The sequence below is a fragment of the Pongo abelii genome, chromosome 17, assembly GCF_028885655.2.
Source record: "Pongo abelii isolate AG06213 chromosome 17, NHGRI_mPonAbe1-v2.0_pri, whole genome shotgun sequence".
Taxonomy (NCBI): domain Eukaryota; kingdom Metazoa; phylum Chordata; class Mammalia; order Primates; family Hominidae; genus Pongo; species Pongo abelii.
Window position 1 is genome coordinate 48,079,837 of NC_072002.2, and position 14,641 is coordinate 48,094,477.

The window sequence follows — 14,641 nt, forward strand, 5'->3', positions numbered from 1 at the left end:
CAACCTAGTGTTTTAAGTATCTTGATAAGTATTTATTTGAAGATATTGTGAAACTAAGAAATTTATAAGTTTAAATTTAGTGAGAAATTGCATTTTCCTGTTTTCAAAAAGAGATATTTTAACTTCCCTTTCTAGTTAAGTAAAACATGTCATCTCACTGAATATAAAAAGACCTCACTCCTTGACCTTTAATACTTGTCAAGGGATTCTAAAGATGAAGGCACTTTCAGTGCCAAAATTCATCCAACGTTCAAAAGCAAAATTTTTTTTATCACCATCTCTATGCTAGGCCCTGAATTACAGGGAATACGTGGTTTTTCTCATGACTTGATTTTTCAAGAAAATTTGTACCATAAAACATTATCATAAGGTGGAAGAAATTTATCAGAAATGCCATTCAAATGTACCTTTCTGGGCCATCCTATTTCCCAGAACAGCTTGCATATGGATGGAGAGAATAATTGAGGAATGCAAGTTCTGAAAAGATGTCTCTTTTGAAGTTATATTTAATTTCCAGACTGCTTTATCCAGGCTTAGAGTCAAAATATTTAGCAATATAGTAGAAGATGCAAAATAGTTTTCTGCATCTTCTATTGGAGAAACTATACTTTCTAATATAAACTGGAGAGAAAGAAAGAAAAACTCCTATATATGGAGAATGGTTTGTCATCAAATTTGGCTCATCTGGAGAAAACAGCACAGATGGTCTAGCTTGCTTCAGGATTGCAGTTTTGTGCCATGCATGATTCACCAGAGAAGGTAAATCAGCATCTGCTCATTTCATTTTGTGTTCACTGTTGTAGTAATAGGTAATAATGTGCATTAACATTCTTTTGTTGCTAGACCTTAGCAAGCAAATGAGTGTTATTTTCTAGCTAAATTAGAGACTATTTTTTCTATAGTTTTACATTCAGATTAACGAAGCGATGCTGAAAAAAATCAAACCACCTTTGCCCGCTTACTAAGATTTGGGACCTCTTCACTCGGAACACCCTTTGGTCAAGACCTAAAAGTAATTTCCTTCTTTTTTTTTTTTTTTTTAAGAAAAAGCCTATCAAAGTAATTTATCAGAAAGGAAAAACTGGCCTCTGTAATCAGTTATTCTAACACATAGTTGTTTATTAAAATATGGTCATGGGACATTTCTGTTTATGACTGTGAAGGTGGATTTTAAAACATCTTTCCACACACAGATTTGACCTATTTTTATGTTTCATAGTTGGCTCATATAAATATTACAAAAAATGAATGTTAACTTTAATAATGGAAAAATCTGATTTCCTGACTCATAGTTTAGCAAATAGATTTATGCAAATCTGATGAAGTTAGTTTCTGTGTGGAAAGCAAATGTCTTTCTGGACTGTGCACAATACAGATCCCTATATTCCTTTTTGGTCATTGCCTGAGTTATATCTTATGGTTACAGGGAGCTACAATTCATTTATTGTGCGCCTTATCTATCTCTGGACTAAAAGTTACTGAAGAGAAGTTGTAGTATCTCTTCTACTTTGGTATCTGAAGTAGCTTCCATCATGCATAACATAGGGATAGTTCACTAATACACACAAGAAATGTTTGTATCATAGATTCCTCTTTGCTAGGGCATGGCAGAGATGCTATGGGTACCACAATGAACAAATTGTCATCATTCTTGAGCTTTTATTCCAGTGGATGTAGACAGGTAACAAAGAGAGAAATATGAAACATGTATAGTATATTTGAAAGTGGTAAGTGCTATGAAGGAAAACAAAGCATTGTAAGTACATAAAAAATATCAAAGTGTGGAGGTTGTAATGTATAAAGGGTTCCCAGAGAAGGCCTGGCTGAAAAGGTGCTATGAACTGAAATGTGGCCCCCCTACCAAATTCATAAATTGAACCTCTATACCCAATGTAACTGTATGTGGAAATAAGACCTATAATGAGGTAATTAAACTTAAATAAGGTCATAAGGGTGGGGCTGTAATCCAAGAAAATTGGTGTCCTTATAAGAAGAGCGAGACACCAGATATCGCTCTATCCATGTGAGCACAGAGGAAAGACCATGTGAGGACACAGCAAGAAGGCTGCCATCTGCAAGCCAGAAAGAGAGACCTCTCCAGAAACCAACCCTGCTGGCACTTTGATTTTGGACTTCCAGCGTCCAGAACTGTGAGAAAATAAATTTCTATTGTTGAAGCCACCAGTCCATGGTATTCTGTTGTGCAGCCCAAGATAACTGAGAGGGAAAGAATATTTGCATAGAGAATGGAAGAAAGTGTGAAGGTGTGGGACCATGTCAAGTGGACAACAAGTGGGGAGACCTCCTATGCAGAGGCAGAAACAAATGTAAGGCTCTGGATCTCAGTGTACTATGGTAGGTAATTAAAATAAAATTGTTCTCAGAATCTTCTACTAAGAAGAGGAGGCTCCTATAGAAGGTAAGATAGTGAACTTGTAAGGCTGTCTGATTATCAAGGTTCTTGCATGAGTGATGAGATCAGCTATTTTCGAAGACCTAACTTGACAAAAAGTATAACTTTTTCAGTACATGATTTAAATTATTTATTTTTCCTTTGCCCATGTCATTAGACTTCTAAGAAAAAGTTGGATTATTTATTCACCAAGCAAGATAATAAAGGGCCTTATGTATTAATCACTTTATCTCAGGCTTTGCTAGATCTAAAGCCACCTCTGAGAACTAAGAAGGTGGTTTTCTCATTTTCAGATAAAGTAAGAGTCAAAGATATTAAGTCAACTGAAAGAATCCACTTTCTCCAAAGGTCCTGCCCTTTATAAACCATGAGTTTTAGGTAAATGTCAGCGTGCATGGACTGCTCCAGTCTTCTTTGTTGTGAGTAGCTGTACTTTTTTCTTTTCTTTTCTTTAGAGGCAGGGCCCCACTCTGTCACTCAGGCTGGAATGCAGTAGTGTATCATGGCTCACTGTAACTTCAAACTCCAGAGCTCAGTTGATCCTCTCACCTCAGCTTCCAGAGTAACTGTGATTACAGACATGAGCCACTGCACCTGGCTAGCTGTAAATTTTAAGAAAACTGTCAGTAGAGATATGTTTTTGTTTAGTGGAGTATTTCGTTACATTTTCTTCAAAACTTCTGAACACTGTATACACCACTTGACCTGTACTTGACAATTAGAGCCTGTAAAATGCAAAGGCTTAAAAAATCCAAAAAACATAAATTCAAGGTTTGCCTTTCAATAAACTCTATAAAAGCATCTGCTCTGAATACTCCCTTGCCATATTTAAGTACCATGGGGAAGAGAGAAACTGGTAAGCATACAGTAACTCTATATTGAACCAGGAAGAAACCTCGTCTGGCTGGCTATACCTCTACCTTTCTGCATATAGCCTGACAGAATACTAGAGTTGAAAGAACATACACCATAGGACCAGAAAGTCTTGTTTGAATTCAGATTTTGACATTTACAAACAATGTAATGTGGGTTACTTAATCCAACTGACCATCCAAGCTTACCTATAAGATGGAATTATGGGAACCTGGCAAGATTGTTGTGAGGGGTAGAATACATATATACTGCTTAGCATAATGTTTGTTGTATGTTATGATCACAATATATGATCTCTAGTATTCAAATAGTCATATTCTTCCTAACAGAGTCTTCCAAGCCTGCATTTTGAAGTTGGAAATGAACTCTTGATAAACACCATTGTTCCCTTAATATTACCCTAACGTTAGGATATATCATCATTTCTATTTAATAAAGGAAGAAATTGAGACAAATGAAAGCTAAATGTTCTTCCAAGTTTGTGCATTTTCTATTAATGTTATTATTGAGGTCATCTGCCTATATAATTTTATTCAGATTGCCAGTGGTTCTGAAACTTCAAAGTGCATTGAAATAGATGCAGAATTCTGGCCCTCACCCTTGAGGTTTTGATGTAGGATCACTCTAAGTGATTCTAATCAGAAAGTTCTAATCAGAAAGCGACAAACACATTGTACCAGAATCTTTCTCTATATAAACTATTAATTTACTACTTAACATTGGAAGGCTGAAAATCATTGGCTACCTAGCCTTCAACATTAACAAGTTACCTGTAAAAGTAAATATTAGAAAAATATTTAACAAAAGAGAACTGATTATATAAATTGGTCTAGACATGTGGGAATATTATGCAATCACCATATATAATATTGAGAAAAATAACCAATGACATGTAACTTGTACTATGTTGAGTGAAAAATAACACTTAAAAATGTTATGTAAAAATGACCTCTTTATTTATTTATTCTCTTTTTTGAGACGGACTCTCACTCTGTCACCCAGGATAGAGTGCAGTGGTGAGATCCTGGCTCACTGCAACCTCCACCTCCTAGGTTCAAGCAATTGTCATGCTTCAGCCTCCCGAGTAGCTGGGATTACAGGTGCCCACCACCATGCCTGGCTAATTTTTGTATTTTTAGTAGAGACAGGGTTTCACATGTTGGCCAGGCTGGTCTGGAATTCCTGACCCCAGGTGATCCTCCCACCTCAGCCTCCCAAAAGTGTGGGATTGCAGGCATGAGCCATGGCACCCAGCCAATTGGTATTGCTGAAAAAAACAACTCTACATCAAAAAAGAGAATATATATAATCGCAAGTGACTGTTAATGTTTAATTCTGGGTGCAAAGATTGTGAGTAATTTTATTTGTCTTTTCTAAATTCTTATTTCTTCTCTCAATATGTGTGACTTCTGTTAGCAGGTTTCCATGGCTATTAAAAGTAATAGCAACTTTTAAGTATTGGGAAAGCAACTGTGCAAATTCACGAAGCCATTCTAGGTAATATTAAAAATTATATTCATAGAATATTAGGTAGTTAAGTTTGTTTTAAATGTTTATTTTTCCCATAGTTGAATATGCTAGTTTATATTAGATTAATTAGATGAATATTATCTATCATATGGTATTTTATTGAAAATAATAGTCTTTTAGCATGCTAAACGATAAATGATAGGATTAAACAATAAGATAGTACATTGGTACAGGGTATTTATTACATTTCTGCTGCCACCCAGTGGCTGCTCCATCTGTTTTATATATATTGCTCATCTAGCTAATTGTCCAGTAAAGTTGCTCACAAAGAGCACTCTTGTAGGTAGAATCAACTTGCTCTGAAGCAGCAGTGATTTTTAGGTCTAAGAATGACTAGTTAAAGCATATCAAGTCAGAGAGAAATCTTTCCACAGAACAACAGTAAGATGTTTTGAGTCCACATGGCTAATCTGCCAACAGACATTATTTGTTCTACAAATTATAGAATCTTTTTCTTGCTATAACAGAGTCCTTCTTAAGCTAATTTTTCATAAGTCCTGTGCAAAGGACAGTTGCCCCACAGTAGCAGTCGCTAACACCTGCTTGCCGAATTAGATCCAATCACCTTTAACTCAGAGAAGACAAAAGCTGTGGATGAAGCCAAATTAGAGTTGGACATCCCTCAGGACCAGCAAGAGAAGACAGCCAGCTGCAGTTCATCAGGCACAGCTACACAAAGTCTTTCAGGTCTTCTAATAGCTGAGGCAAGGCCCCCAGAGTTTGATTTAAATGAAAATATATAAAACCATGAAGTAAAAATAAGAAAATATATATCTAAACAAGTTCCAATTCTAAGAAATTCTCCAATTTACTAAGACATTTTAGAAAACAAACCACATCTAGAAAACCAAATGAGAAATACAAAAATTAACTACGTAAGTCAGTGTTTTCATAGATTTGCAAAAGCTTTGACATAAGAATGAAGAAATACACACCCAGATATCATCAGTGGTGGCGGGATATGAGTGGGATAGACAGGAAAACTATCTTCCTGAGCCTCTCTAGTTTTTTAATTGTTACAGAGCATATACAACAATAAATATAATGTTTAAAGCCTATGAAATATGTATGGTGAGATAGAAGGAAAAGATAATTAAGCACTGGGCTAGTGGCTCCTTCTTGCATTCCTTTGGGTAGAAGGTAAAAAACCAACAACCTGGAATAGTCTTCAGGCCTCTATAGGGGTCAGTTTTCCAAAAGAAGACATTAATTTCAGAAGGGGTGAAGATTGAGATTCCTCAACACAAAACAAGGCAATTTGAGGCCCAAAGAGCAACCAGGTCAGATAAATGTAAAACAGAGACATCTTTTGATTGAAAATACAACTCATAAAGTTGAAGCCAATCCTAAATCAAAATTTTGGAAAGCCGCTGTCAAAAAGTAATTTTGGAGCTAAAGAAAATGAATGCAAAAGCACTAGTATGAAACAATAGCAAATTTCAAATTTTGATTAAACCATGGTGATCTACTATGGTTGTTCTGAATACAGAAGACTGGAAAACCCTTCGGTAATTGTGAAAATCACACTCATGAATGTTGCCTTATAGGTTATTAATTCTAAACTAGGGAAGCAGGTTTTGGAGGATTTGAAGGTAGGGCAAAGAAAGGTCAGTTATAAAGACTTGAATCTCAGGGTCTTTCATTTTTGCAGAGATCTTTCTTTGGGACCAGCCTGTCATTTTAAGCTTAGAGGGATAGGCATGATTTTCACTTTTTTGTTGTTTGTTTTTGCTTTGGTCACAGGGATCTTACCTTTATGTCACCCTTTTGGTATGGCTTGCTGTGTCAGATTTTTACTTTGGAAGATTGTTACCCGAATGGTAAATTGAGATCTGTTATTTATTTCTCTCTTCTTGGAGAATTAGTGCCTTATAAACCTGAAAGGAATAAATTCTTGATTGTACTCTGTTGACTAATTTAGAAACATAGTGATTTATATTGTGTTAAATTAATAATGTGTAAAATGACTTGGTACATGTTTGTTCTAATTATGCTTCTGAACTCCTATTAAAATCAATCAAAAATTATCTTTGTAGTTTCAGAACAATAACAGTTGATATACATTTATATTACTGATGAAACTGTAAATATTGAGTAAACAAGACAGGAAATACATTAAGACCCATTAAAGTATTTGTTTCTATAAGATTAAGTGCTTGCTGACAACTGGTATACAGTAGCCTTCCCCATTCACTTCTCTCTCTTCCACTTTTCCTGCTTCATTTTTCTCTGTAAAATTATAACTGTTAAATACAAAGCTTGAAGAATGACTTGGATAAATATTAAAACACAGTAATCATTAAACAGCATAGATATACTTTTATATTTTTCAAATCTCAAAGTCAGCATAATAATAAGTGATTGCTTCACTTTTTCTTAAGAAAGAAAAGAAGGAAAGAAGTGTTATTTTCCAACACAAATCATCTTCAAACAGTACTGAAATCCATTTTTGATGTATCCATATTACTATTATTTAATTTATATTGTGATATTCTTAAAAATATTCTTAACTTTGTAAACAAATTCAAGTGTTAGCTCATTAAATTTTTATATCTTATGTTTCCATTTTCAGTTCCTGTTCAGTAATTATGTCTCTTATACTGTTATCAATTTTCTTAGTCTGGAGCAAAGATTCTCAAGTATTAGTGTGCAGAGAATTCATGTGGATACTTGTCAAAAATGTAGATTCTGGGTCTCTGCCATCAGAATTGGTATATCAAGAAAGGGAACCAAGAATCTACATATGTAATAGGCAACTCAGGTGATTCTGATGTACATAGTCTAGATATTTAAAGTATGTGATTGTCATCTGTCATTACAGTATCGTTACATGTAGTATAACTATAATAATCCCTTAAGAACGTAATATTTCCTGGAGAAGAGTGGACAGTGAAAGTCATATTATGAATACCTCTGGAGAGGTGACCTTACATTGAGAAGAATAATTTATTCATTTTGTGGGAAAAAAATATGAGCTGGGACTTGGTAAACACACAAAATGAGCTCAGTGTCCAGTATAGCACAAAGGCAAACAATATTTCTCCTTTCCCTTGCCTTTTTAATTTAGTGTCAGCTCCAGGGTTTCTGTTTCTTCCATTTTACCTTGTAAATTTATTTGGCTGTTTTCCACACAGGCTATTTGAGTAGGGTGATAAAAGCAAATTTTTGATGAATTAAAATCCACTCTATGAATTTTAATGTACTTAATAATTATATTCTATTAGCCTTTTCACTAAACAGCATTTCACTTGAAAAGAAAATGTGTCCTGCTGGTTAAAATGAAAGGTTTTTGCTTTAATTTATTTTCTAACTTGTTATCAGCCCTTATGCTGAATCAACTACAGTTATGTAATTATTTATTTCTTCTTGCAAAAACCAGAAGGGTACATTTCTTGAAGGAAATTTCCATCTCTGAAGAAGTATATGTTATTCTAAATATCTTGTAGCATAATACTTGTTATATATATGTGAAATCATATATTACAAATGTAATATAGAGTTAACTTTATTGCATTTCATTCATAGGATTAATCTGTTTATATTCTTAATGTTCTTAAAGTAACTTTTGAATTTTCACACAGTTGATCACTAAAGACTTTGGCTAATTGTGTAACACTTGCCTTCATGAATATTTTGCTAATATACAATTTTACAGTATTAAGTTTCTCTTCTGTATTTTTCCTAAACATGGTGTGGAAATAAGTACTTATGGTTAGAATTTTAAAAGAGGATACTTCAGATATTGGATAAATAACTACTGCAGTGTTAAAATCTGACTGTTGTAAAGTGAAGTAATTACATTTTTTACCCTCTAGATTATCAAATAGTAGTAAACAATAAACAAATACTAATAATGTATTTATCTGATTTTGGTATTAGATAAATAAATAATGTATTTATCTGATTTTGGTATTATCAGATAATGCATTTATCTGATTTTGGACTCTTGAAATGAGAAAGTGTTTCCTCTGCTTTCACTTTCTGAAAGATATTGCATGGAATGGGAATTACTTCTTTAAGTGATTGGTAGAATTTATCAGTAAAATCATCTAGGGCCTCATCATTTCTCTTTTAGATTCAAGTTCTACTGATTCAATTTCAGCTAGTAGCAAGTGAGATAGAAAGGATTTTAAACGGAGATTTTATGTTAGTCTGGCTAGGCATTGGGTTGAGTTTAATGTTTTCTAGAGTTATGGTGACTAGATGCTTAACATTTCCCTAAACTACAGTCCTTCTTTTCTTTTTTCTCATGGTCTTTGGTTTTCCCTAAGAACTTTTAAAACACAGTCTATTTTGGTACCAGTACCATGCTGTTTTGGTTACTGTAGCCTTGTAGTATAGTTTGAAGTCAGGTAGTGTGATGCCTCCAGCTTTGTTCTTTTGGCTTAGGATTGACTTGGCAATGCGGGCTCTTTTTTGGTTCCATATGAACTTTAAAGTAGTTTTTTCCAATTCTGTGAAGAAAGTCATTGGTAGCTTGATGGGGATGGCATTGAATCTATAAATTACCTTGGGCAGTATGGCCATTTTCATGATATTGATTCTTCCTATCCATGAGCATGGAATGTTCTTCCATTTGTTTGTATCCTCTTTTATTTCATTGAGCAGTGGTTTGTAGTTCTCCTTGAAGAGGTCCTTCACATCCCTTGTAAGTTGGATTCCTAGGTATTTTATTCTCTTTGAAGCAGTTGTGAATGGGAGTTCACCGATGATTTGGCTCTCTGTTTGTCTGTTATTGGTGTATAAGAATGCTTGTGATTTTTGCACATTGATTTTGTATCCTGAGACTTTGCTGAAGTTGCCTATCAGCTTAAGGAGATTTTGGGCTGAGACGATGGGGTTTTCTAGATATACAATCATGTCATCTGCAAACAGGGACAATTTGACTTCCTCTTTTCCTAATTGAATACCCTTAATTTCCTTCTCCTGCCTGATTGCCCTGGCCAGAACTTCCAACACTATGTTGAATAGGAGTGGTGAGAGAGAGCATCTCTGACTTGTGACAGTTTTCAAAGGGAATGCTTCCAGTTTTTGCCCATTCAGTATGATATTGGCTGTGGGTTTGTCATAGATAGCTCTTATTATTTTGAGGTATGTCCCATCAATACCTAATTTATTGAGAGTTTTTAGCATGAAGGGTTGTTGAATTTTGTCAAAGGCCTTTTCTGCATCTATTGAGATAATTATATGGTTTTTGTCGTTGGTTCTGTTTATATGCTGGATTATGTTTATTGATTTGCATATGTTGAACCAGCTTTGCATCCCAGGGATGAAGCCCACTTGATCATGGTGGATAGATAAGCTTTTTGATGTGCTGCTGGATTCAGTTTGCCAGTATTTTATTGAGGATTTTTGCATCGATGTTCATCAGGGATATTGGTCTAAAGTTCTCTTTTTTTGTTGTGTCTCTGCCAGGCTTTGGTATCAGGATGATGCTGGCCTCATAAAATGAGTTAGGGAGGAGTCCCTCTTTTTCTATTGATTGGAATAGTTTCAGAAGGAATGGTTCCAGCTCCTGTTTGTACCTCTGGTAGAATTTGGCTGTGAATCCATCTGGTCCAGGACTTTTTTTGTTGGTAAGCTATTAATTATTGCTTCAATTTCAGAGCCTGTTATTGGTCTATTCAGAGATTCAACTTCTTCCTGGTTTAGTCTTAGGAGGGTGTATGTGTCGAGGAATTTATCAATTTCTCCTAGATTTTCTAGTTTATTTGCGTAGAGGTGTTTGTAGTATTCTCTGATGGTAGTTTGTACTTCTGTGGGATCGGTGGTGATATCCCCTTTATCATTTTTTATTGCATCTATTTGATTCTTCTCTCTTTTCTTCTTTATTAGTCTTGCTAGCAGTCTATCAATTTTGTTGATCTTTTCAAAAAACCAACTCCTGGGTTCATTGATTTTCTGAAGGGTTTTTTGTGTCTCTATTTCCTTCAGTTCTGCTCTGATCTTAGTTATTTCCTGCCTTCTGCTAGCTTTTGAATGTGTTTGCTCTTGCTTCTCTATGGAGCAGAACAGAGCCCTCAGAAGTAATGCCACATATCTACAACCATCTGATCTTTGGCAAACCTGACAAAAACAAGAAATGGGGGAAATGATTCCCTATTTAATAAATGGTGCTGGGAAAACTGGCTAGCCATATGTAGAAAGCTGAAACTGGATCCCTTCCTTACACCTTATACAAAAATTAATTCAAGATGGATTAAAGACTTAAATGTTAGACCTAAAACCATAAAAACCCTAGAAGAAAACATAGGCAATACCGTTCAGGACATAGGCATGGGCAAGGACTTCATGTCTAAAACACCAAAAGCAATGGCAACAAAAGCCAAAATTGACAAGTGGGATCTCATTAAATTAAAGAGCTTCTGCACAGCAAAGGAAACTACCATCAGAGTGAACAGGCAACCTACAGAATGGGAGAAAATTTTTGCAACCTACTCATCTGACAAAGGGCTAATATCCAGAATCTACAATGAACTCAAACAAATTTACAAGAAAAAAACAACCCCATCAACAAGTGGGTGAAGGATATGAACAGACACTTCTCAAAAGAAGACATTTATGCAGCCAAAAGACACATGAAAAAATGCTCATCATCACTGGCCATCAGAGAAACGCAAATCAAAACCACAATGAGATACCATGTCACACCAGTTAGAATGGTGATCATTAAAAAGTCAGGAAACAACAGGTGCTGGAGAAGATGTGGAGAAATAGAAACACTTTTACACTGTTGGTGGGACTATAAACTAGTTCAACCATTGTGGAAGTCAGTGTGGTGATTCCTCAGGGATCTAGAACTAGAAATACCATTTGACCCAGCAATCCCATTTTTAGTTTACTGGGTATGTACCCAAAGGATTATAAATCATGCTGCTATAAAGACACATGCACACGTATGTTTATTGCAGCACTATTCACAATAGCAAAGACTTGGAACCAAGCCAAATGTCCAACAATGATAGACTGGATTAAGAAAATGTGGCACATATACACCATGGAATACCATGCAGCCATAAAAAAGGATGAGTTCATGTCCTTTGTAGGGACATGGATGAAGCTGGAAACCATCATTCTCAGCAAACTATTGCAACGACAAAAAACCAAACACCGCATGTTCTCACTCATAGATGGGAATTGAACAGTGAGAACACATGGACACAGGAAGGGGAACATCACACACCGGGGCCTGTTGTGGGGTTGGGGGAGGTGGGAGGAATAGCATTAGGAGATATACCTAATGTTAAATGACGAGTTAATGGGTGCAGCACACCAACATGGCACATGTATGCATGTGTAACTAACCTGCACATTGTGCACATGTACCCTAAAACTTAAAGTATAATAATAAAAAAAAAACCACAGTCTGTGCTTCAATTCTAAACCACTGTTTTTATACTACAGCCTTGTTTATATGGTGGTAAGAAGTCATGGAGAGGAAATATTCTATAATCTTATAATTAAATCTCATTTTTTCTTGGTCCTGAGTCCCTGGGCTATAACTTTTTAAGTATTTCTTAGTTTTTTTTTTTGCTTCCCCACTACTTAGGTGAGACAGGAATTAGGTGGGTAGCATTGTTTAATTGTCCTCCTGCTTCTTAGGTGAGATAAGGCTCTGGTAAAGTCTTTTCTCCAGGAAATTAAGCCATTTATTATGGAGAATTTACTGAGAATATTTCAAAATAACTATTTTTCTCTTTTCCCATTAGATACATGAAGTGTTTTGTTCATTTGTTTTTGTTTGTTTTGGCTGTTTTCAGTCATAATCTGGTCCCTCTTTGTAAAATTCATGAAACTGTGGGTGCTCCGAAGACTCTCGCCCCCAGGAGTTTCTCACTTGCAAGCTAACCCACCTCAGTTTCCAGCAGATTTAAAAATTACCATTTAAGTATTCCTGTAAGCGTCTGGCTCCAGTAACTTGTGCTTCACATAAGTAGACCTTGACTATGTTTTCCTGTGATGTCAGTCCTCTCAAGGATCCAGGAAAATTCATTGATTTTTAGTTTGTTCAGCTTTGTTGCTGTTGTTGTTGTAGGACAGTAATCATGACTTCCCAGTTCTTTAGATGTGGGAGCTAAATCCAAAAATGCAGTTACATCCTCTTTTAAGTAACTGTCCCCATCTCGGATTTCCCTTCTCTGTCTCCTGTTCTTCTCTAAGATGACATCTGAGAATCTGAGAGAAAGGGTATATGTGATCTTATAGTGGAGGTGTAGAAGGGATCCCTTCCATATGTCCCCAGGTTCCTGTACTGCTCTGTGTCTTATTGGGTTTTCCCAGAGGTGTTGCTGGTTAACACTTGCTCAGCAAGTGTCTGCAGGTGAGTCCGTGAACTTTTCTCTCCTTGCTCTGATAGTTCCCTCTGCTTATCCATCCTCACTTTGACTTTGCTAAAACTGCAGTCCCCCACAGTTACAGCAGTGCATCCTATTTAATTTACCTCTGATCATCCTTTATGTACCTCCTCACCAGGGCAGGGGCCATTCTGAGAGACAGGTCTCTCTCAGAGTCCCAACTAGTCAATAGTTCAAAAGCCCCTTTACTTTTAACTCTGCTCTCAACAAATGTTTTCATTTGGAATTTTAGCTCCAAAGGAAGGGAGGCCATGACAACCTTGTGTCTCTGCCAGCCTTTGAACTTAATTTCCTTCTTCATCTCAGTAACCACTCAAGGCCAAGAAGGAAGGACTCCTTGCTCATCCTCATTTGCCATGGCTCCACTCAGCATCATGGCCTCTTCTTTCCCAGTGGGTCATTCATCCCCTTCCTTTTTCAGAGGCTACAATGGCAAAAATAGCGTGCAGAAACATGACTATATGCAGGGAATAAAATGCACTGATTTAATATTCTCAATGGATTCTCATCTTTACATATACAATATAAAATTGGTATATTAATACTTATCATAAGGGCTTTTCTAAAGATTGGGATAATATATATGTAAACCATTTGGAAAACTGTATTCATTGTACAAATGTGAGATTTTAATATTTGATACTGCTAATCACTGTCATGTAAGCTAACACTAATACTTTAATTCAGAGGGATATACTATGTAGATTTAAATAATAAACTTTTAGCAAGGAAGAAGCTGCCATCTTGAACTATGAAGATTCTTGGCTAATTTAATGATCAAGGAAAAAAAAGTAGTAAATATGAGAAAATAATTTCAAAAAAATTTAGCCTATTACTCATTATAAAGTTCTTTGTTTTCCCTTAAAACATTAATAATGGATGAATATCTATGGTTGTTTTATTTCTGTCTTGGAGAAGTATGCAGCGGGCATCACTGGGGGCATCTCAAAATAATCCTAAGACAAGAAACAAGAGATCCCAAATAGGAAACCCATAGCAATTTATTCATGATTTGTTTAATTATTCCAAAAGTAATCAAAGGAACAGTATGTTGTTTTGGGAATATTGTGAATTGCCCATCTGGTTCAGCTAAACTACAGAACTAGACTCATTTTTAAAACAAACACACAGAACATATTCCTTAAGACCAAATCTGTAATGGATATTTCAGCAAAAATTTGCTGTGTCTGTCTGACACAGGCCTTGTGGTAGGTTTTTCAGATAAAAAATTAATTAACAATGGTTGCTGTGCTTTAATATCCTTTAGTTTCGATGGGAAGATGACATCTAAATAGAAATTTCAAAATAATGTGACAAATGTTACGACGTAGGTAGCTGTGAAAGCACAGAGAAGCATCACTTAGTTCAGATTAGGGATTGAAAGAAGGCTTTTAGAAGAGCCATGCTGAATCTATACCTTGAATATTCATTGAGTAGGACTTATCCAGGCAAAACAAATAGTGATAAATAT